The following is a 23,744-nucleotide window of genomic DNA, read 5'->3' as shown; positions in this document are numbered from 1 at the left end:
AAAATGTATTAAGAATCTTGATAGCAAATAAAAAGGACCAAGCTATATGCATAAAGATGTTCATGAAGAGGTAAAATAATATTTGCAGTTTTGAAGAATCTAAATCTCTAACACTAGACAGGGGTTAAATAAATTCTAAAGCATTCTTTAATGGGACATTTAAATCTATCAAACGTAATGGTTATTAAGATGATGGAGCAACTTGGGAAATCCTTATGCCATAACATTAATAATGTTTAGCACAAAGAATAGGTTACCGAATTGTGAGTGCTCTATAATTAAACTGTGTACTGGGAAGTCTGAAGGAAATGGATCAAATTATTAAAAGCTAAAAGAAAGCTGGTGGACTTTTCAAATATGTCAGTATCATAATGGACAAAAATATGATGTGGGACTATTTCAGATTAGAGGAGTCTAGAGAGACAAAAACACTAAATGCAGTGCCTGATCCTTGACCATGAATTAAAAATAAATCTCAGAAAATATTAGCTGTATTGGTGAAAGTGGGAACATTTGATTTTGACTTTATAGTAAGTAGTAACATTGCTTTCAAGAGAGAACAGACAAGAGAATTTGTATTCAGATAGAAGACGGATGGAACAGACCCTTAACCATGCCGTGCATGAGTAGAGATAGTGGTTTCTATTGGAGGTGCTGGAAGAGTATACTGGAAATTGATTATGGCTGAGGGCTGATATTACCAAACTGGTTTTACCACCCTGGTCTCCCATGACCAACCCAAGCAACATAATCTGTGCTCAACCATAGCAGGTGCCTCATGGTTCCATACTTTCCAACTTCAGTGTTCTCTCTAGAAATATTTCTCTTTTCTCCTTTTGTCTCACACATCGCCAATCTGTTACTTTGAATAGGGTGGATTGATAATGGCCCTTCAGCGTGTAGATTAGGTTCAAGGAGTTTAAGATGATTTAACAACCCTGAGAGATACCTTTCAAATTCCTAATTTTAAATTGATGGTTTACAGTCTTCGCTTAAACATATTCTCTTTGCATGCTAACGCCTGATGGACCTGTCCACACTGCCTGTTCCACTTTGTACTCAAGGTCAGACCACTTGTGATGTAACTTGAGGGATTTGGGCAGGAGACTGGAATTCTCATCCCTAGAATTCAGCTGGGTTCAAGGCATTGGGTTTGGAGAAATTGGATGGAGGAAGCAGAAGAGTGCCTTCTATCAGGAAAGATTGAGAGACTCTGAAGATTGGAGACCAGAGACTGGGTGCTAAATGATATTCGAGAATTACTGTGACCTTGGTTAGATAGGATAATTATATGATGGTAAGGTTGGAGAATGTCTGCATTTTATGATGAGCTAAAATATTTTAGAGTAAAGAATTATGGTATCTGTAGTTAACTTTAAACTGGTTCAAGGCAAAAATTACATAGGTACTGATGAAACAAGTAGGGTGAAATATTAGTTCTTCAGCCTTGGTGATGGATTATGCTACTTACCTTCTACTTTTCTGAATGTTTGAGAAGTTTTATGATTACAAAGCTTGAGACCTGTCATCTCCAAAGCAAAATTTATGCTTCACAACTTTGCTGAAAGCTACCCCTACCTTTGTCTCATACCATTTGCCACCAGGAAGCAGTGCCCTCAAGACAGTTTTGTATCTCAGAGAAGAGATGAAAACAAATGGAAGTTGTTTCTGTGGCCTGGTGTAGGACCCCGACGATCTAATTCAAGAGCGATCATCAAAATAGTCACCACAGTAAAAAATAGAGCAGTTGAAAAGATGGACAGACAGACATACAAGAATAGCCACCAATTAGTTGTATGGCCTTGGGCAAGTTACTTTATCTCTCTGTGCCTCAGTTTCCTATCTGAAAAATGGACATAAAAATAGTGTCAACGGTGTTATGAGGATAAAAGGTGTTAATGCATGTGAGACACTTAGAATGGGATTTAGTATAATTTTAATATATTTTAGCTGTGATCCGGCTTTTCTTTGGATGTGTTAGGAGAATGTCACACACATAACACTGACTCATTGTGTGTGCACTGCCTTTCCCTTGAAAGAAAGGGGTCCTTCCACAGCAGAAGGTCAGGCTGCCTGTAAAATGAAACCAAACTAGTTGTTTGGATTTTGGATGCTTGTAGGGTGCCGCCAACTTTCCTTAAGGAGGTTTAAGGAGTTGTCAGAACACCTAGTGCATTTCTCCATTCATTGAAAAAGGAATCTGTCAAGTCACTGTCAACATGTTTCCACTTCCATCCAGCTATACTGCCATCATTAGCCACTGCCTCATCTCTGCAAAAGTGTAACACTGAACTCTTGTACTTTGAGAGACTGTGTTAGTCAACTGGAGCCAGACGGGGAGGCAGGAGTTGGGCAGGTTCTACTATGGCAAAAATGACAGTTGTCTTACTGTACGGACAGACTTGTACACATAATCAATGGCTGTTGCTACTCCTATATACAGCCCATGTCATCTTTGTGCAATATTGGAACTGGTACTCATTGATTCTAGGAACCTTTCCTGTAGTACTGTTATGTAATTGGCAAAATCAATGACTAGAGCCTGTAAATGCACATTTACTTATGTACTTCCTTTATCTATTTTGATTTAGTAATTGGGTATCAACTGATAAGCACCATACGAATGTCATTTAGATGAGCTGAAGTGAGTTATCCTCTATTTATTCAGTCCTTAACTTTGCAGTCAAGATTTGAGCTGTGTCTGCACTGATAAAGCAAACTGAAGACTGAGTCAACTACCGAGTCGATTCTATCAAAAAGACTGAGCCTGAAGCTATCCATGTGTGTCTATGATACATGAATGTATAAGCACACTGGGTCCATATGACCCAGGTTGGTTAGCGAACACACTTAGCAGTTTCCACTCAAATTTCCATGTTTTCCAGGGATCATTTATGTACCCCATACCCAGAACAACCTGTTACATCCCAAAGGATAGTCCTACAACTTGATCACAAACGGTGTAGGGTGAATCCTTAATCTCAGCAAACAAACATTGCTGAGATGATGAGACACTAAAAAAATTGTTTTTTTGAATTCTCAATAGTTCTTCTTTCCCTGAAGTTAAACATATGGATGCACAAATGCTTGTGCTCTGATAGTAGTAGTATTTGTTAGACACTTAAAATGTTCTAGGAACTCTGTTGAGCGTTTGGTATTTACAAACCTTTTTGATACTTCCAGCAAGTCCTGCAAGACAGATACCAATATTATCCCTACTTTACCAAAGGACATCTGAGGATTAGATAGATGAACAAACACATCCAACGTCCTGTCAGATATCCCTACCTTCTTCCAAGTATGGGTTTTGATAAAGCAAAAAAGGAGTAAGACAGGTGGAACTAATGTCAAGGGCCACAGGTATTTCTTATTCAACAAACATTTTCCAGGTGTCTACTATGTACCAGGCAGGGCTGGATAGTCAGCTTCAATAAGTCAGGACAACATCTCTGTTGCTCACTCCATTTTATCTCTAGCACCTGTCCTGCCTTGGTTTCTTCCCCAGAATTCCATTCCCTAATCCCCATGAATGTCCAGCTTGTTGTAGGAGGCACTGAATCCTGTGAAGTGCTTAGGAAGCCTCAGTGACTGAATTGGCAGCATGGATGCTTAGGTTCCAGGAGGCTGAGAAGCACTCCTATTGGCAGTGATATGCCCTGACAGCAAATCTGGCAGGTGATATTCCTTTATTCAAAATCACCTTCCTTCTCCCCAGAGGAACCAGTGCAGGATAGATACTTTGAGAAATAAATGCAGTGTTTGTAGAGAGTTGGAGAGTAGATCTGAAATGGACAATGTGATCCCAGTCTACTCCATAAATTCAGAGAAAAGTCTGTGACTGGAAGCAAAAAAAAAAAAAAAAAAAAAAGGTTGACAAATGCCCAGACTTTGCCTTCCCCGAAAGAAGAGAAAGGTAGTATCACCTAAGTCAGAGATGTGGGAGGCAATGTGAATTTGTGGTTAAGGAGGGTCTCTCATGTCACATTTCGGGGATTTAAATCCCAGCTTTGCTCTATAAACTGGTATCTTGAGAGATAACTCTAAGCCTCAGTTTCCTTGCCTTTCAGTTGTTGGCAAAATCAGGATGGTGATCCTAGGGATATTGGGAGGATCACATGTGATGGTGTATGTGATGTGCACCCAGTCAGGACACCTAAGAAGATACTATCATCACCATCCCCCCTCACACACCCCCCACCATTCACCTCCATCTCTTTCACTGCCTGACCAGCATAATTATCATCATTGAAAACTAGTCATCTATACAAGACAGTGGAATTCAGAAGAATGGTCATATCTAAACTTAGCTGGTGACCCATTTCACAGGATGAACATGTCTCATAGGCTGTGATTTAAATACAAAATGGATATGAGACTTAGAACTGCCAGTTTTGCTATGATGTACTAGACAGTGTTCAACTCTGAACTCCATCTTCAGTACACTCTGTTAGGCCCTTGGGGAGGAGCATTCCCGGTCTATGTATAGTGTGTAAGGAGATTATATTTTTGCAAAGAAAACATAGGTGTATAGTTAAAAGGTAGATTTTTGTAACACTTCAGAAAATAAGAGTGGTCTCTAGATAAAAGAGTTTGGCTAAACAAATACTTTAATTTTAATTTAGTCAATGGAGTTTGGCTAAAGAAATTATTTGGTTAAAGAAATATTTAAATATTTTAAATAAATTTAATTAAGAAAATTAATATCAGGGCTGTCTTGAAAATCTGGGTTATTGTGTTGCTACAGAGAATAATACTCTTTTGTTTTGATGACTACTTCCAAACAATTACTATTTTCTAAGATAGCTACAGTACCCAGGGATATGTCACCTCAAATTGCCATAATGCTCACATCATTCCTTCCATCACAACTACCTGCCTCATTGGAAGGGTGTAGAACAGTCAGTAAAGATTTACCAAGTCCCTAATGTGAGCTGTCTTCCATTCTAGGTTCTAGGGCTGTGACAGGTGCTCATATATAAGGTATAACCCTAGCCCTCAAAGAACTTCCAACCTGGCAGAAAACCTACACTACTCATACACACACCAAGGTTGCCATCTTTAGCAAAATTGTCACCAAAGACTGCTGCTCTAAAGTCAGTCACCTGCCATCTGTCAGTTTTACATGACCTTCTCCCCACTGTTGGCTTGGCCAACAGTCCTTGTTCAGGTGTTCTGTGTGGGTAGACATCCGGCTTTTTTCATCTCCATTTCCAGCCCTATTCCTGGTATGCTATTGGTGAGCTGCTTCAATTTTCAGTTCCCTGGTATCTAAGTTAATCATTTTCTCTCTTTGTTGGCTACCTTTCATTATGCCATCTTCTCAGGTCTGAGCTTTTCTGGAGGTTTGGCATAATTGTTCTCTACTCTTTTTAGTGCCGCCTTGTTCCAAGGCCTTGTTGGTTACCTTCCACCCCCTTATGATGTTATGAAGGTTCTTTTGTCTATTGTAAGAAAAATGTACAGAGGAAGGAAGTAGAGAATAAGCATGTCTCAAGTGCTATTAGAAACTGCAAAGTGAGGGAATAATTTGAAATGCTGATTAAAGAGAATTTGCTTAATAATGGTAATGGTTGACATTTATAGTGTGCTTCTGATGGCTGGAAATGGCACCAACCACCATAGACAGATCATTTCACCAGTAATCTGAGAAGGTGCTTTCATTATCCCCATTTTGCAGATGGAAAAAGAGAAGCACAGAGAGGTTAAGTCTAATTCCCAAGGCCACTGAGCTAACAGAGCCAGGTCACCCGACTTGAGAACTCATGTCTGACCTACTATGAATCTCTTCTTTAAATAGGAAACTTTGCTCTTGCTCATCTATTTCATCTTAGAAAATGGAATTATTGCAAATCAGGAGAGTGAAGAAAGTGAATGAGGAAGGTGTGACAACACGTAGGTCCATTCTGCTGGCATGCTCTAGCATACTGGGGTGCCATGCTGAGGACTAATAAAATGTAGCAGAGGACTGTGAAAAGCTGAGAGCAGATTTCCATCCATAGTAAGCATCCTGGGTAGAATTTGCTGTCATATATATTCTTTTTTTTCCTTCTTGCCTCTGAAAAAGCTCATACCTGGAAATAGAATCACACTTCTGTCTAGCAGTGAAGCCCCTCCCCTCCTGCTGCTCATAGGCCATTGTACCTGATGAGCTACAGGTTGCGAACAGGTGTCCAGGAACAAAGATGTATCAGTTTTCGTTGGGACAAAAATATGATTTATCTTGGGCCCTTGTACTTGAATCAAGGTTTGCATTTAACTTGCTATAATTTCTGCATTTGGGCAATACATCCATTGCTCTCTAAAGACCAAAACAGGTGATAGATTGAAACATACATTGTAAGAAAATCCTATGGCTGAATGCCTGACTCTTCTTGGTCTCTGAGGGATAAAAAATGCACCAGTAGCTTCCAAATTGCCTATAACTGCTTGTAAATTTTCTAGTTGACATGATTTCACCTTTTCAAAACTACAGTCAAGCAAGAGGGCTGTGCTTTGCCTCTGTCTATTGGCAAAGAAATTAGTTTGATTTTGATTTTTTTAAGATAGAAGTTTTAGAATATTTTCTATCCATTTTTTGGATGATTTCAAAATAAAAACTCAAATTGACCCATCTATAATTCATCTATTTTTACATGCAGGAGAAGAAATCAAGTCACCTAATCACCATTTTGAAAAGGAATAGAAAAGAATGATCCATTTTTAGGAAATTAAGACAATCCCAGGAAGATGTCCAGCATTCTAGACTTCCACACTTGCAAGTCTTTCTACATTTAGTGCCAATGGTCAGAAAAATGAACCCAAGACCATTTCAGAACTACCACATGACAAGAGAAGATGAAATAATGCTCAGCATGCTTCACCAAGTAAATAGAGTGGAGTGCTATATTTTTGAAAATACGAATTTTAACTATAAGGATGAAACAAAGAGAAGTTGTCTGGTAACCCCAAGTCAACCAGAAAATTCAATCAACCTCGAACACCTGATTTCCCTTGCTCTCTACTTAATTAGTGTTATTGGAATCAGTTTGAGTGAATCCACTTACTTTTCAACCAGCTGTTTAGATATCCTGTAAATACAGCCCAAATGTCAATTTCTGTAACAGAGCCAACCATAAAAATAAAATCAACCAGCAGCATCGTTCAATCCACAGGATTAGGATGTCCATATGAACTATATTACATATCCAGGTTGGACTGGGGCCATTACTGTCATTCCATTTCTGCATCCTCTGTGGCACTCTGTGAGCAATCTCAGGCAATCCCTGCTCTGTCCATGCCATATATTTCCTTTTTCATAAAAGCCTACAGATGTTTTCCACTTCTTAATATATGCTCTAGGCTTTGAGATGTTGACATGTAAAATACTAAGCATTGGTATCACTTTTGCTTGGAAATGGAATTGGATAATGGTCAATTTACAGACCCTAATCTGTAGTCTGAAAACTATTATTTTCTCTGTAGGCAAAAGAAACGAAAATGAAGGCAATGAATGTATCCCAGCCCTTGAGTGGTTATGCAATGAGTGCGGGGAATTGCTGGCCAAAGGAGAAGTCATTTTAGAATGTATCCTAGGAAGGAGACAGCTTGTGCCAGGAGCGGGATGCAAATGTACACGGATATGTCCATCTCATGTGTCCCAAACTAGGAAAACACCCCCCAGAGTGTGTTAGAAAGCTCTATATTGGCCAAAGCTCCAGACCTTTGAACTAGTGATGGGTTTTCTCAGATGCCCCTGCACAGAGGGCATGTGATGGGTTCTTTGGAAGGGGAGAGCCTGGTGGTGCAAGAGAAGGTACTATCAAGAATCAGAGGGGAGGAAGGGCACTATGGAGGGGAACTAGGGAAGGGCTCTGAATTCCTGTAATCTCTTTGCAGGAGGCGTGGAAATGAGCAAAGGAGGACAGGAGACACACTTGCACACAATGTAGTGGGAGATGAAGAAGGAATGAGACAGAAACAAATGATTTTTGAAAAAGAGGAAGGCTGAATTTGTGACCTTTAAGTTCTGTCTTCTCTGTGTATATGCAGATTCTGTATGAGGAGAGTATGAGTGAGTCTCTGGAGCCAGATTGAGGGAGGAGTCTGAATCCCTGTTCTGCCACTTACTGTGTGACCTTGGGCAGGGTGATTAAATTCTCTGTGCTTCAGTTTATTTAACTCTTCAATAAGAATGATGATAGAATCTGCTCACTGAGTGGTTCCAAGGATTATGTAAGTAAAGTACTTACTAAACATTGAATATGCACTTGCTATGACATCATCAGGCCTGCTGAGTATTCCTTTGTTCCCTTCTGTCTCTTCTATTGCTTTCTCTTTGTAAGAGAAACAGTTGCAGACATGGTATAGAAATACACTATTTTAAATATAAGAGATGAGCCACCCATTTAATAGAAATTGTGTGATGAACTCCTTTATAAGCTTATTTTGGAGTCATAAGGGATTCCAGAATCCAGGTCTGCTTATTACGGGACTGGACCTTTTAGTTCTGGGATGCTCTTTTTGTATTCCCAACCTTTGGCATGTGTGGTGTTTCATTTTGTAAATTATGTCACAATGTGGTATTGGCTGTTCTGCCTTGGGCAGCTGAAGAGTGCCTCTTAAGGATCCTCCCTACAGAAACAGGTGCTCCTGAGGGCTGTGTGTTGTTAGAGCTACTTGGATTTTATTCAGATTCAACAGGAAACATGTATTGAGCAACTAGCTGTCAGGTTTGATACTCTGTGAGTATATCCCTAGGCTCCTCTCCACCCCATCTCAATGTCCCCCACCTCCTAACAAAGATTTGTACTATTTTTCGACATTGCCCAGAATCACAGACCTAAGAGGTAGAGTTTCCAGAGGTTATCAGAAAGATCATCATGCTCTGGGAATGTGGGAGTTCGTGTTTTCCTCTTCCCAAGAGCCCAGAACCCTCTTCTTCTATCTTTGGCTTCTCTTACTCTTCCTTCATGTCATCCAGAAAAATTGGACCAAGGGCTGCTGCTCAGGGAGGACAAAAGGGTCAGTTCTACCACAGGTCTTAGAAGAAATACCTTGTTCCCTTGTGTTTTCCTCACCTCTAGCTTTGGCAAAAGAAATATTTCATGTGCTTTTACCTCAGTTCTAACATATGGGTTGGTGATAAAGATCCAGCTAAGAGTAAATAATTCTGTTTTCCTGCTGTTTTGGTAAACTATACAAACATATTTCCCTTAGGGACCTTGCATGGAACCAGATGATCATCATGATGCCTCCATCTCTCTCATTAGCCATCACCTCATTTTAATTCTGAGGCAAAGAAAATATTCTCCTTGCTCCAAAAGATTTTATGGTCTGACAGTGATCTTTTATCATTCTTATTTAATTATGGTCAACTAGGTCATATCCCTACAGAGCAAATAGTATTTTCTTGTTACAGTCCCCAAAGTTGAAGAGCACACGATACCATCTCTGAGTACAAGTAGTACTGACATTGAATACGTGGTATATCAGGCTCTGAGACCCTGAAGATATCCCCTTAGAAATGGATATTGATCATATTTGATGTGCTGTAATCAGTCAACAGATATAGCTGCTTAGCTACTCTAGTAAATTACCTAATGGCTCTCCTTGAGACTCTTATACTTAACCTAAGGAACTATTTATGCCACACAGAGCAATTGGGTCATAAGTAACACTTACAGCTGAAGCACTTTATTTATATTCAGAATTCCTTAGACCCTCCCCAAAAAATTTCAAAGGAAGGGTATGCAATATTTTGCTAATTCCTTTACATAGAAATTTGTTGTAATGCACTGTTCCTTTTAGTTTGCACCAACCTGCTCTCCTAGCCTGCCTCATGCCGATTCATGTGTGCATATATCTACTCAGCAGCCTGGTTGTACCAGCCAAGGGCCACCAACACATAATTCCCTCTGAAAAACTCCTCTACTGAAGAAATAGTTGGATCTTGAGAGGTTATACCTCAGTCCATCTATTCCTAAATCCAAAGAGACACCATCACAAGCCACAGCTAACATTGCTCGTTGGTGACAGTGGTGGTGAAGAGCATCTGAACTGAAGCATGGCTTTGTTCCCACCTATGAAGATTTGCAGGTGGAAAATGCTAAATCAGCCTTGTTCCCAGGCCAGTGGCAAATCAACAGCTACCCAGCTGGTGGCTTCTCTTCCCAGCCACTTTTTTTTTTTTTAAGAAACGATCTTCTTATAAGCATGTTTATATTTGCTAATTATTTTTTTCAAAAAGATTATATAGCTCAGTAAGAAAAATACAGGATCAAAACTTCAGGATGGACTACAAAACAAACAAATGAAAAGCACATCCAGTGCTTAAAGGCACAGTCAGTAATAGATGATAGTATGAGTTAGGATTAATGATAAAGAAATGCCTCAGCTAGCTGTTAGGGCTTAAATGATGAATGTACATGTTCTACTGATACAGTCCTTAGGGAATTCAGAATAGTGCATTTGGGGGAAGGCAATATTTGACATTTACTTACCATAAACCAGTTGTGATTAAAGCAAGTTCACCCCTCCCCCAATGGAGTGGAGCAAGGGACCAGCATGTTGGAAATGAGACTGCCTTTAATTCTTAGTTTATCTGTGTTTGTAGTGGTTTTCATTTAAAGTTCTACAGCAGAGTATTAGCCTGATCAATGGAAAAAGTGCCCAGTCTCAATGGAGTGGATGCAAAGCACTTTGACCCTTGAATAACCAGTTCAAACTTGACTTAGATATTGGCAGCTAGGGTTACAAAATTCCCTGTTGGCCCTTCAGTGAGAATCCCTTTAAAGCCCACAGAGGCAGAAGGTAAGAGAAATGGGATATTTCTCTCTGAAATCGAAAGGCATGTTTGTTGTCCAGGAAGAGCCTTGAATGCCATGTTTTTGGCAAGGAGAAGCCTAGGTTCAGCCACTGTTTGGCTGGGAAGAGAAGCCACCAGCTGGGTAGCTGTTGATTTGCCACTGGCCTGGGAACAAGGCTGATTTAGCATTTTCCACCTGCAAATCTTCATAGGTGGGAACAAAGCCATGCTTCAGTTCAGATGCTCTTCACCACCACTGTCACCAACGAGCAATGTTAGCTGTGGCTTGTGATGGTGTCTCTTTGGATTTAGGAATAGATGGACTGAGGTATAACCTCTCAAGATCCAACTATTTCTTCAGTAGAGGAGTTTTTCAGAGGGAATTATGTGTTGGTGGCCCTTGGCTGGTACAACCAGGCTGCTGAGTAGATATATGCACACATGAATCGGCATGAGGCAGGCTAGGAGAGCAGATTGGTGCCAAAGAGCACTTTTCAAACTATGATGTGCCTATGAATCACCTGGAGATGTTGTTTTAATGTAGATTCTGAGTCAGTTAACCTGGGATGGAGCCTAAGTTGATGCATTTCTAACAAGCCCCAGGTGATGCTGCTGTTGCCGCTCACACACCAGACACTGAGTAGAGCAAGATACTGGGGGCATTTCTAGAAATTTACATCCCTGTCATGTTCTGTTTATCACTCCTGGGCTTGTTGGCACACACAATTCAAAGGAGTGCTGGTACTTTTTACAAGATTATTCAAGTTATAAAAGTTGAGGTAACCAAAATAGACCTGGGTTGGATTTCATTCTTCAGTTTGAGATACCGAAATGGTTGTCTCGGTTTTCTGTTCTTTGCTACATATATTTAAAGATGGCCTGTGCAAATATCTTCTCGCCAAGTCTGGTGAGAGTCTTGTTTAATAAAGCATTCAAAATAATCCCAAGCTTTCTGGATGACACAGATCAGTCGTGTGTTTTGTTTTGCATTCTGGCTTCATTCACTAAATAAGGTTGGCAACACATGCTCATGGAAATGGGATTCAGAAACACAGACGTGCATGCTTAGCTGAGATTGGTTTCCCTGCCTTCCAGTTCTGCATCACAGAACTGACAACAGAGGCCCCCCTCTGCCTAATTCCAGGGAAAATATAGAGACATTGGGAATGGTTTTTAGAAATGTCCTTCTATTCTAATGGTTTTTAGAAATGTCCAGATAGCCTTCTTTACCAAGTTCACAGTTCGCTTCCCTGGAACCAGGCATTGTGGAAGGATAACTCACACCGCTACCGGGGAAATAGCATCCGTGGCTGGTGCTACCCATGCAGCCCAGGGACAAACTCCGTTTGGACAGCTTTCTTTATTTAACAGTTTTAATAATCATCATCCTTTCACATGCATTATTCTAAGAACTTTGCTTGGCCCTAATGCCTACACTATTCTCTGAGCCAGGTATTATTTGTCCTATTACAAATATGAGAAAACAACAATTAAGACAACTTATTCAAAGTCATGGTAGTAATCAGAAGTAGAAGTGGAACTCAGGCTTTTTAAAATTTTAGTATTATTATTATTGTTATTATTTAGAAATCATACTTTTAAATGCTCCAGAGCTTTGAACTCTTAATCCTATAACCACTTGGTGTTCCATAGGGAACATGTTAGAGTTAAATTGGGTCTTCCACCAAAAGATGTATTGAAATCTTAACTCCCAATACCTGTGAATATGACCTTATGGAAATAGGGTCTTGGTGAGGGAGAGACAAAGAAAGAAGGATGAGGGAGAGAGTGGGAAAGGGAGACTGTGTCATCCTAACAAAATAGACCTTTATGCAGAGTTCAGCCCAAGGGGTAACTTACTTGGGGCACCAGCATAATGTGTCCAATAAATAAATAAATGGTATCAAGTCTAAATACTGCATAAGTACTATTTCAGATAATACACACATACCCCCCCCACATACATACACACACACAGATTAATATATAAGAAAAGTATCTTTCATTGTTTTCATATTATAGATGTGAAAATTAAGGTCTAGAGAGGTTAAGTTACCCAAAGCCACCCAGATCATAAAAGGTGGAGCCCACAGTCCCATCTCTCTGGTGCTTCCATCTCCTGTCCCTAGCGTGATGGCCAAGAAAGCCTGCACTACTTGGGGAGATTGAGGCTTTCCTGGAGAGCCCCGAAATTGGAGGCAGAGGAGCTATGGATGCAGTGTAGTCTCCTGGGGCTCGATCATGTATCAGTATATAGAAATGCTCATTTTAAGAAAGTGACTGTCAAAGGCTTGAAATATTCTCATGCACCTGTTCAGTTGTTTAGTTATGTAACTAAAGTAGGTGCAGAAAGAGCAGGAAGTATGTAGACTGTTTTTGTTCCCACTGTTTTAATAAACTATTTAAGAATCTGAGAATGACTTGTCAGTTTATGCTTTTCACAGTAATAGCCATTTAGATGGAGTTGATCTTTGAAAAGCAATGAGATTTCATAGTCACCTGTGAGGGTGATGATGGCCTCAGATATGTAATTTCAGGTGTCACATAGGTGGGGTGTCAAGAGAACCCAGGAAGGGAGGCATTGTGCCTTTAGCAATTGAGCAGAATGTTTCCCGAATGTCTTCTGTGTCTTCGAGGCATCTTGTTTTTGAGAAATCTTATTCTGAATAGAGAGTCAGAGGTAGTTCAGGTCACATCACATGGTTGGTGATACCCTTAGAGACTGCCGCGTGCTCTGTTCCTACCTGCAGCTCTGACTTTATTCCCTTTCACTCTCCTGCTCAGGTATTATACTACCCTTCTTGCCATTCTGATGTGTGCCAAATTTGCATCTACCTCAGGGCCTTTGCACTTGCTATATTCTCACTGTACCATTTCTGTCTTTCTGTCTTGAATACTTTCCCAGAGATCTTTTCATGGCTTATGACTTCTCATCATTCAGTCCCATCTCAAGGTCATCTCCTCAGGGATATTTTATCTAAAATAGCAACCCTCTACCTCTCTACAACGCCATGATGATTTTCTGTAAACATAACCTTGTTTTGTCTTTCTTTTCCACTGAAATGTAAGTTCTGCCTGGGTAAGGATTTATCATGGATACCACTGCACTTGATACTTAGGAACCATTCACCAAGATGGGTTATGTGAGTGAATGAAACTGGGCAACTACATGAAAGTATGAGAGGGTCCTGTACAGGGCTGTGGTGTATACAGGAAGGGCATCCCAGTCTTAGAGAAATTCTCAGGAAGGGTGAGGATCAGTAGAGTACTGAAGCCAAGGTAAGGTTGACATTGAGGTAAGGGAAGAGGGGAAAAGGTTTTTGGCAGAGAGAGCAGGGCATTTGAGGTACTAAATGTTGTTCAGTATAGATGTGGGGTAAATTATGACATTGGGGGTCAGGAGAGATGAGACTAGGGCAAACTCTTTCAGGGACTTTGTCCCCGTGCTGATGAGTCTGGACAAACAGATCCTACACAGTGTGACAGAAGCCCGAGACAAGTGAAGGCAAGAGCTGAGCATCTCCTGATATGTGTTGCTTATCTAGGCAGGACCTATGTCCCACCTTTCCCCCACCTTGTCATTACTTAGGTAGATGCCATCTGGCCTGGAATATTCAGTTAAGCCTTGGGTTTATCTTGTGGGGCTAGAGCTCTGGTTGGCTTCCTGATTTACTCCTTGTGGCACCTTCTGGCAAGGTCCCAGGAATGTGAGTGACAAGGCAAAACAAGGCACCCTGAAATTACCTATAATGAAAATGACTGGTAATCTCCAGTGATTACTCTGTGTGTGAGTGACAGGGTTGCACTTTCTGCAAAACCTTTTGCTGCAGCAAAAATGGGTCCTGTGGGGCTTTCAAGTTGGAGAGTTGTATTTTTTTCCAAATGAAAATAGCTTCAAAACTTTAGCATCATGTATTCTTTTACCCAGGCAATGAGGTTGATTATGAATATTTAATATACTTTATGAGGAGATACACCAAACCTCTTTTAAAAATGTAAACCCAAGTTAGAATGAGTGAAATAATATAATTCTTATACTACAGTGGAGTGGGTCAGCAGTTAGATTCCAGGGGTCCCATCCCAGGGCCTGTCTGAGTTCTTAGAACATCTACAGGTCATGGGGAAAAAGGGAGCTTGGTTCAAGTGAAGGTGCCTCCTAAGGCTGGGATATGGAGGATGAAAGTAGGACCCAGTACAGTCCGATGGCCCATCTACATTGACACATTTACAGTCCTCTGTGGTTGCCGGCTCCCCGTTATGGATAAAAGGGGTTCAGAAATCATGGGGAGATGCCCTTAGCCTAAGTTTCTCCAGACCAATGCAAGGGATTGGAGAAACACTGAGCTCTTTGTTGAAAATAGTTTTCAAACTTGTTTGCAAAGCTAACTGAAATGCATACTGCTTGGGAAGCCAGAGGCCAGATGATGGAGAGGCTGCTCTGCTTGAGCCCACATGGCCACTCCCACCCCCTTACCCTCTGAGCCACTTCCTGGTGTCCCTCTGCCATTTTTAGAACACAGTTTGTAAACTGGATACACATACATGTGTATGATTTTCAAATTAGGCATAATTTTTATATATTTATGTATAGTATTTATATTTTATATTAATATATAATTATGTATTTTTTATGAGAAAATAAGTCCAACCTAACTCACACCTGACCCCAAACTAACTCACAGTTGGCCTCACATAATTTTTTGGATCTATACCAGGTTGCTGAGTGAGCTGGGAGATATATCCAACCACAGGGTATCAGGCATCATGCTATTGAAAATGAATGGCTTCTAGCCTCCATTACTGACATCATATTCTCTATCCCGATCATGACTGTCCCTCTTCCAGGCAAATGCTTTTGCTCCTATGACTGAAAGTTTAGGTTAGGTCTCCATATTCTAAAAGTATCTGTTCCTGTATCTATAAACATAAATGTACTGTACTTAGCTCCTGCTCTCCGTCTCATCCAACAGACTGTGTATTTCTGTCCCGTTAATGCCCCTTCAGCCTTTGAGATGCAAATTGCTGTCACCTCCCCCAGGAAGCCTTCCCTGACTTCTCCAGGCAGAATTAGGTTTCTTCTCTCTGCCCCTATGGTGCTCTGTGTTTTCCACACAATCAGACATTCTACTACCTTTTTCACTTTTTGCCATAGTTGCTTACTACCTGTAGTATTTCTTTGCTGCTTTCTGCATATCAACCTTAAATCAATTCACTTAAAAGAAAAAAAAAGAAATTAGGCCTCATTCTAGATAACAATATACAAGAAAGCATTGAAAAGCAAAGAAACCAAAAAGCACTGAAACAAAAACTAGATATGTGCTGTTAGGATTGAAGGTAAAAAGGAAAAATAAAAGAGATTTGTTGAGGGAAATAAAGGGACAGAAGAGACTTGTTAATGCCCAGTAAAATCCTATAATTATATGAAATTAGCCAAGACAAGTGCTCCATGAGACTCCCAACTTTACACATCCCCCAAACTTCCATTTTCTGAATTTGGAAGTCAATAACAAACTTGCTTTGCAGAGCATGGAAAATCAGGAAAATTAAAACCTTTATAGTGATCATGTTCTATTGCAGTGCTACAAAGACCAGATTCTGCAGAGAATAAAGTTAAGTGGCAAGAGGGCCAAACCAGGAACATACAGCACAGGAGCCCACTGTCAGAAGCCACTTAAAAAGGCTCTGTCTTAGAGACAGAGCCCATGGGGAATAGAAAAGATAAAGGGCACTCAGAATTTCTTCGACAGAGACAGCAAATGTCAAATTAGTTCCTGGGAATATTTTGGAGGCATCTAGCCTAAGTGATTTTGGAAATTTCTGGTGACCATAATGGCTCTACCATCTGCTGGTATCTTGTAAGTAATATTTTCATCTTCCTTTAAAACAGATGGCTTCAATTAAAAAGAAATAGATGGCATATCGGTGGTGATGCCAACTTAACATGGTGCTAACTTAACATAGTGCTCTTAATTATTGGACCATTGTTTACACATTATGTCAAGTGTCACCTCCATGGAAACTGCTTAATTTTACTGAATGGCAAAGTTATACAATAGTCGTGCTGGAGAAGAGACTGGCCTGCCTCTCCATTTCCTTGTGGGTTTTCCTCAAATATATGGGGGGAAGATATTAGGATCTGGCCCATTAACTGACCCAGCCAGAAATGACTCAACCAAGAAACTCAGAATTTGGAGAAAGATTAAAATGTTGAAATGGGGGCCAACTTCCCTTTTAGGCGATGTCAAAAAATGGAATTTCCCCTAAGTTGGACCACAGGGGAGTAGGATTGTGAGGGCCATAAGGAAGAACTGATAGAGAAGTCCTTAAAAGAAGCTTTCTAACAGATACAAAGCTAGTTCTGGGCAAGGTGGAATTTGACCTTGGTTCATTTAATTTGCTGCTTCTAAGAAAAATCGCATATTTCTACAAGCCCATACTCCACTTCAATGCAAAACGACGTTAATTCCATTTCTACTGCTTGTGACATAAATCATGAATTTTTTTATGTCATTGGCATATTATGCTGTAAAGAATTTAACCTTGTCCAAGAAGAAGTCTAGCCTTGTGCTCTTGGCCCCTGGGATGTAATGTTTGTTTGCCTTGGTGCCTTGGGTGAGCCAGATAGTAACAGTGTGATTTTGGGTGGGGGCTTTGGGTCATGCATGCCTGGTTGACCTGGAGACTGAGTTTAGTCGCATGCACAGTCAGTCAATCAATCTTGCAGATATAATGGAGCTTCAGTAAATTTCTGAACACTGAGGCTTGTGTGAGCTTCCTTGGTTGACCATACTCTGTGTGTATTCTCACATATAAATGCCAGAAAAGTAATGCATCTTGACTCCATGAGGAAAGGACAATGAAAGCTCCAAGTCTGGGTCCTTCTCCTCGACTCTGTCTTATGTGCCTCTTCCCTTGGCTGACTTTAATCTGAACCGTTTCCCTTTGATAAACTTTCAGTATAACAGTTTTCAGTGAGTCTTTCCAGCAAAGTATCAAATCCAAGTGTGGTTTTGGGAACCCTCTAAGTTTGCAGTTGGTATCATAACTAGGACAATTTTGAGGACTGCCCCCTTTTGACTTTGTAGCTGACTTAAACTCATCACACATATAAACTTCTTTTGACTTCCTGCATAAGGTTATGAATATAATATATATGGACACAGAGATCTCTTCCTAAAGCTCTCAAAATTAATTGGCTTTGTGCATTGGAGAAATTGTCCTTTACTTCATAGTACAGATAAATGATCAAGAATAAAATCAACTGAATTTGAGTAAAACAGCTCTGTAAAATGAACCAAACTACTTTGTTTTTCCACATCTGGGGACACAGAAGTCAGTGAGCTTATAGGCAAGAACTGCAGTCCAAGTCACTAGAATTTTCTTAAGGGTGGAGAACCAATTCATCACCAGATCTTGTTGCTTTTACCTCTGACATGTTTATCCCTTCCATTTCTCTCTGCCTCTACTTCCCCCTATGTAGTCAAAGCCAACATTATCACCTCAACTAATAAGTATCTCCAAACTGAATTCTGAATGTTTACATACAGCCATTCCTCTACACAGCTGCTGTAGTGATTTCTTCTAAAAATGTAAATCAGATCATGTTGTTCCTTATTTTGTCACCTCTTCAATGGCTTCCTGCTGCTTTCAGAACAAAAGGGTAAGATGTCTCATTTGTTCTACAAATATCTGTGGGACTTGACCCTTAACTTTCCAGACTCTCTTGAACCTGGTTCTCTTGCCTCTGGTCACACTGGCCTTTGCTCAGCCTTTCCTGTTTTCCATGCATCTGTAACAGGGCTTTGTACATGCCTTTGCCTAGGTGGTTTGCCTACCACTTTTGTTTGTTAATGCCCATACACCCTTCAATCAAACCTTTCTTAAGAAAGCTACTCTAGGTCTCCATGGATAAGTTTCATAGCTCCCTGTAATTCTCGTTCAGAGTGTTTTCACAGTTGCAGTTTCATTTCTGTTAGCTACTATTTTATAATCTGTGTCTCTAGTAGACGGAGTTCTTTGAGTTTGGGGGATCCATGGTACTGCACTTTTCCCAAGAGCCCCTGATCATTTTGGTGTAGGTGGGCTTCAGACTGGACCCTGTTCAGAAAACACTTGGGCAGGATGCTGGCAGCTGTCCCTTTGGGACTAAATACTGGTTGGAATGAGTGACTGCAGAACAAATATCACCACTCACGATCATCATTCACATCCAGGAGGTGCTTGCAGATGTTTTTCCCTAGTGGATTTGTCCTGAGCCTCTCAACAGAAAAGTGCCTTTGATGTCCAAACTATAGCATGGGTATGATAGTTGGCCAACTTGTTGCCATCTTGGGCTCCAGGAATGCAGAGTGTTGTAAGATACTGATCCCTTTAAACCTTGGGGCAGCTGTTTAAGGCTTTGGACAACCATGTCAGTCATGTCTAGCCACCAGGAGCATTGTCTGGGGGTCTAGGGCTCCCTTGAATGCTTCTTAAAGAGAAGGAACTGGTGACTTGTCTGACTATTTCTGGAGGTGAAGGGCACAATGAATGAGATCCAGCCCTTGCCATTCTTCCCTGGTGCATGGGCAATGAGGTTCTCTTCCAGCTGGATATAAGGTTTAGTATAGTGTGTGCCACTGCCATGATGGACAAAGAGTCCCATGAGCTCTAAGAAGACTTCACTCATGTTCTCAGAAAGCCAGGCTGCTGGGGAAAGCAGGGCAAGATGGCTGGGTGGGCCTCCTGGCAGGTCCACATCCAACTGGTGACCCCATATGTTTGCATTCACATAAATAGTAGATACTTTTATCCGTTTGTGACTGAGGTACCCTTTTGGTGGCCACCGGGCTAGCTGCATGATAACTACTCTAACAGCACATGCACATCAGCAAACTAAAACATCACCATTATGTAAAACACTTGAGCGAAAAAGCTTGCCCTGGATCCAAAATCCATTCACATTATCAGAAGACATTTTAATACTACTTTTTTGGATAAAGGAGGAGCTACTGGACTCTTAAAATATATATCCAAATGCTACACATTTTTGCATTATTGTAAAAAAATGCTGTTAAACTTTATATCATCTACTTACACAAAGTTTTTCATTTATGTTCTCTATCAAGAATTTAAAGAGATCATCATCGAACAGTCTCGACCAGGAATTGTTTGTACCCATTTCATGCATATAAGGGGATAGGAAATACCTATTCATGGAAGTAAGTCCAAATTATTATGAAAAAAAATTGAAAATACTAGGTTTTGAAGTTAGACACAAATTCAGTCTCTTCTATAAAACTTCTAGTTATTTGGTACTATGCTTATAAATAACATGTGATTTTTGTCCAGCAAGTCTTACATAGATTCCCCCCCACCCCAAATCCTCTCCAGTTTACCAAGTATGCCTTACCAGTATTTAATCGTTTTTGACATGTGCCAAGACATGAAAAAACACTGTTCTAATGGATAGATGAAATACATAAACAGTCTATTAATAGTCTTGCTATTTAGTGTGCTGATCAATAGGACCCAGCAGGGATGATGAAGGGGCTAGATATTGGCTGTGAGGAACAAGGAGTATTTATTTTAGAGATAAGAGAATGTAAAACGACAGTTCAGTTTTCTTAACAACAGATTATTGATTGTCATTTCTGCAAATGAATTCTCTATAGGGTCTCAAGACAAAGAACTTGGTATAAATTAAGTAAGAAACTGCATGATCTTGGTCAACTATGAAACTTCTCTAAGCCTCAGTTTGTGCAGGGGTCAAATGCAGATTATAGGATCCATCCCAAGGTCCATTGTCACACATAAATGAATCATCTTTAAAAATACTTAGAATATGTACCTAGTAAGCATCTGAAGATGGAAAGAATTGGGCCATGTAGTAGTGAGTTCCTATCACTAGAGGTATTCGAGCATATTACACATGATCACATTTTTTAAATGGCATAGTGACAATTAGACTTTTAGTTAAATGACTTTAAGTTTCCTTCCCTATTGCTCAGACTCCCAGACTGGAAGAAGCAGAACCAACTCTAGAATTAACACTATAGCCCATGTTGTGGGCCATCCAACAGAGAAGTCTTGACATGAGATCTTTCAATGGCCCCTCATAAGGATCTCTCGGGTAAGAACATTGACAAGGACCCTTATCCTTCTCAGGAAAGAACTTCCAGTAGCATGCGTCAGACTCACCTAGAGGGCTTGTTAAAGCATACATTGACAGACCCCCAATCCCAGAGTTTCTGATTCAGCACGTCAGGGGTGGGGATGGGGGTGCCAGAATCTATATTTTTAGTAAATTCTCAAGTGATGCTGATCCTGCTAGTTCTGGGACCAAAGTTGAGAATCTCTGCAGTAGATCAAGGGTTCTCAGTCCTGGCTGCCATTAGACTCACCTGGGGAGATATTTGGACCACAGCTGCCTAGACCCCATCCTGATGTAATTCCACAGAGTGCTGGGTGGTGAGGCCAGGCCCAGGTGTGGGTTAAAGGCACTCCAGGTAACTCCAATGGGCAGTCAGTGCCAAGAAGCACAGAGTCAGAGTGTCTTTATTTCAGTCGGTGAGCACAGGGCCCCTTTCACTAGACTTCAGTGTTGGATTAGTATGTGCACTGTTTTTGTTATTACTTTCTCTTTTGAATTTTTTTTTTGAAATGTCATAGTGACATTTGAAAAACAAGTGTTTTGTACTCTGAGGCTGTACCAACCATAAGTCACACCCCTTCCTCCTAATTATTCAAGAGCCAACTCACTGTTAGCAATTAGATGAAAATCTGCAGTCTGTAATTAAGATCAGTATATATGACAGGGCAAACGGGGCCTGAATATTTTACTATTTATCATTTTATTACTTTAGGTGCTTTCAACCATTGTACTTGCAAGAATAACCTAAAATGACTCACAAGTGAGATGATAACTTGCCATATTTTTATGTCTTCTCAGAGAGACTGAAACACCTTCACGTAACAATAGTCAATAGAATCCTGCCAGGTTTTCATGTTCACTAACGATACAGGGACTGTATGAGGTTAGCTTAAAATGCTTGCATCTCGTCGACTCACATCTTCTATAGGGGTTAGGTTTTAAAGTCGGCAAGCCTGGTAAAAGTTGGGCATGGTCAAAATTTTCCTGCCTAGTCCCTTGAATCCATGTTACCCAGAGTGTGGTCCAAAGGCCGTCAGCATGGTCATCATCCAGGAGCTTGTTAGAAACTCAGAGTCTAAGAAACCTTTAGAGTCCACACCAGCATTTTAATGAGATCCTGGGATGATCACATGGACATTAAAATTTGAGAAGCACTGCCATAAATTATTCATTAATTGCGAAGGCCTGGGACTGCAGAAGCTGAAAAGTCCAGAATCACTTATTTGGATTCTCTCTGCATTTTTGCTGAGGTTTCACTTTTCACTAGGAGGGGACGCCCGCCTCTAGACTGAACAAGAAAAGCAAGGAGAGCGATTTTTCTTTCCTTCTCTTCTTCCTCTCCTTCGACCTTTTTCTTCTATAGAATCCATGTAATGTTACTTGAAAATACATGTATTGCAACTTTCATTGTATCTTATGCATTAGCTCAAAATTGGATTGTTCATCTAGCATGCACCAGGAACCATGCTAGCTACTGAAGCTATTACAGCAAGGAGGAAAAAAACAGCTCCCATCTTAATAGGCCTTAGTGTTTGAAACTGTCCACTTAGAGATATGATTAGCAGGTCTCATTACATGAATAATGCATAAATGTGTTCTGTTCAACTCAGTGTTTGGTTTCCAAAAAATTTTAGTGAAGAACCTCTCCTGTTAAGTGACCATCCACTCTTGAGGCTGAGAGGGCATCTTCTGAGTGAGGCACCTACCACCAGTTTAATTAGACTCCTCCTACAACTCATATAAAGGCCAGAAGAGATGGCTTGACATAAAGGCAACCACACGTCTGAGCTTCCAGACCCAGGCCTCCAGTGGCCAAGGAGAATCAACGGCGTTGAGAACAAAAGCATCTTCTGGGAAAGGCTGGGCAGCATGCTAGCAAAGGTCTCATCTGTCGTGCTGCCAGAGCCTCTCAGTATTGCAGTCCTGAGCACGTCTTGGGCTGCTGTCAGCACCAATCCCACGCCCTCTCTCAGAGGTCTCCAAACAGTCTAATAACTTCATGCTCCTGCTCCCTGGAGGAAAGGGGAAAATGCTCCGTTTTCCCTGCCCTCTTGGGAATTTATCAATTGCACTTTCTGGCTGCTTGCCTTCTGTTGTGAACATCTTTCTTGGAGGAGAATGCTTTTTTCACTTCTGAGGGGACGGAAGGAGTCACCCATGAGATGAGAGCTGATCGCCTAATCCTGTGATCTGAATTTCTTCCTGACGTCTTAAAGCTACTTACATTCATGCCACATGTTGCCGTCCTTAAAACGCCACAAGGCATTGCTCAGTGTTCTCTTTCCCCAACAATGGCTGGCAGATGTTTGGGGTTTGATGTCTTTACATGCCTTTCATCAGTACAGAAGCTGTACCTCTTGTTGGCTGTTCTTCCCATACAATGGTTGCTGTGTGTTGATTTATCATGTTTAATGAGAAATTGCCACTTGCCTCCGAATAAAAGGAACAAAGCACATATTACAGGATATTTATGTCTAAATCTATTTACTATTTATGAAGAATCTAAAAGCTTAGCAGTCTCCTTCAAATACAAACAGTAAAGCTTGAAAAAACTACAGCTGTTTAAAATTTCAGATCATTAGTTGAATGCCGGATCTAGATTTGAACATTCTCTTTGAGTACCTCTTTTAAAACAAAGCTGTTGAAGACAATGCTGTTAGGTCTTTTTCCCACTACAATGCAAGCTGAGGGCCTGATGTTATTCCCAGGAGAACTGCTGACTCGGAGAGGCTGGGGTTCCAGTTTCTAGCCCCCTAGCCCTCCCAGCTATCATTGAGCCCACCGTGAGATGGGCTGTGGGGGAAGCTTCCTGCCTTGAGTTGAGGGAGA

The 23,744-nt window shown here is 40.7% G+C and overlaps 1 protein-coding gene across 2 annotated transcripts in view; it reads right to left on the bottom strand.

Moving 5' to 3' along the window:
* GRM7 (glutamate metabotropic receptor 7) overlaps positions 1-23,744 on the bottom strand; it is a 906,130-nt gene that overhangs the window by 12,663 nt on the left and 869,723 nt on the right. The gene's annotated exons all lie outside the window — the stretch shown is intronic.

The sequence above is a fragment of the Phoca vitulina genome, unplaced genomic scaffold, assembly GCF_004348235.1.
Source record: "Phoca vitulina isolate PV1807 unplaced genomic scaffold, GSC_HSeal_1.0 scaffold13, whole genome shotgun sequence".
Lineage (NCBI taxonomy): Eukaryota > Metazoa > Chordata > Mammalia > Carnivora > Phocidae > Phoca > Phoca vitulina.
This window is presented reverse-complemented; position numbering and strand designations above follow the sequence as displayed.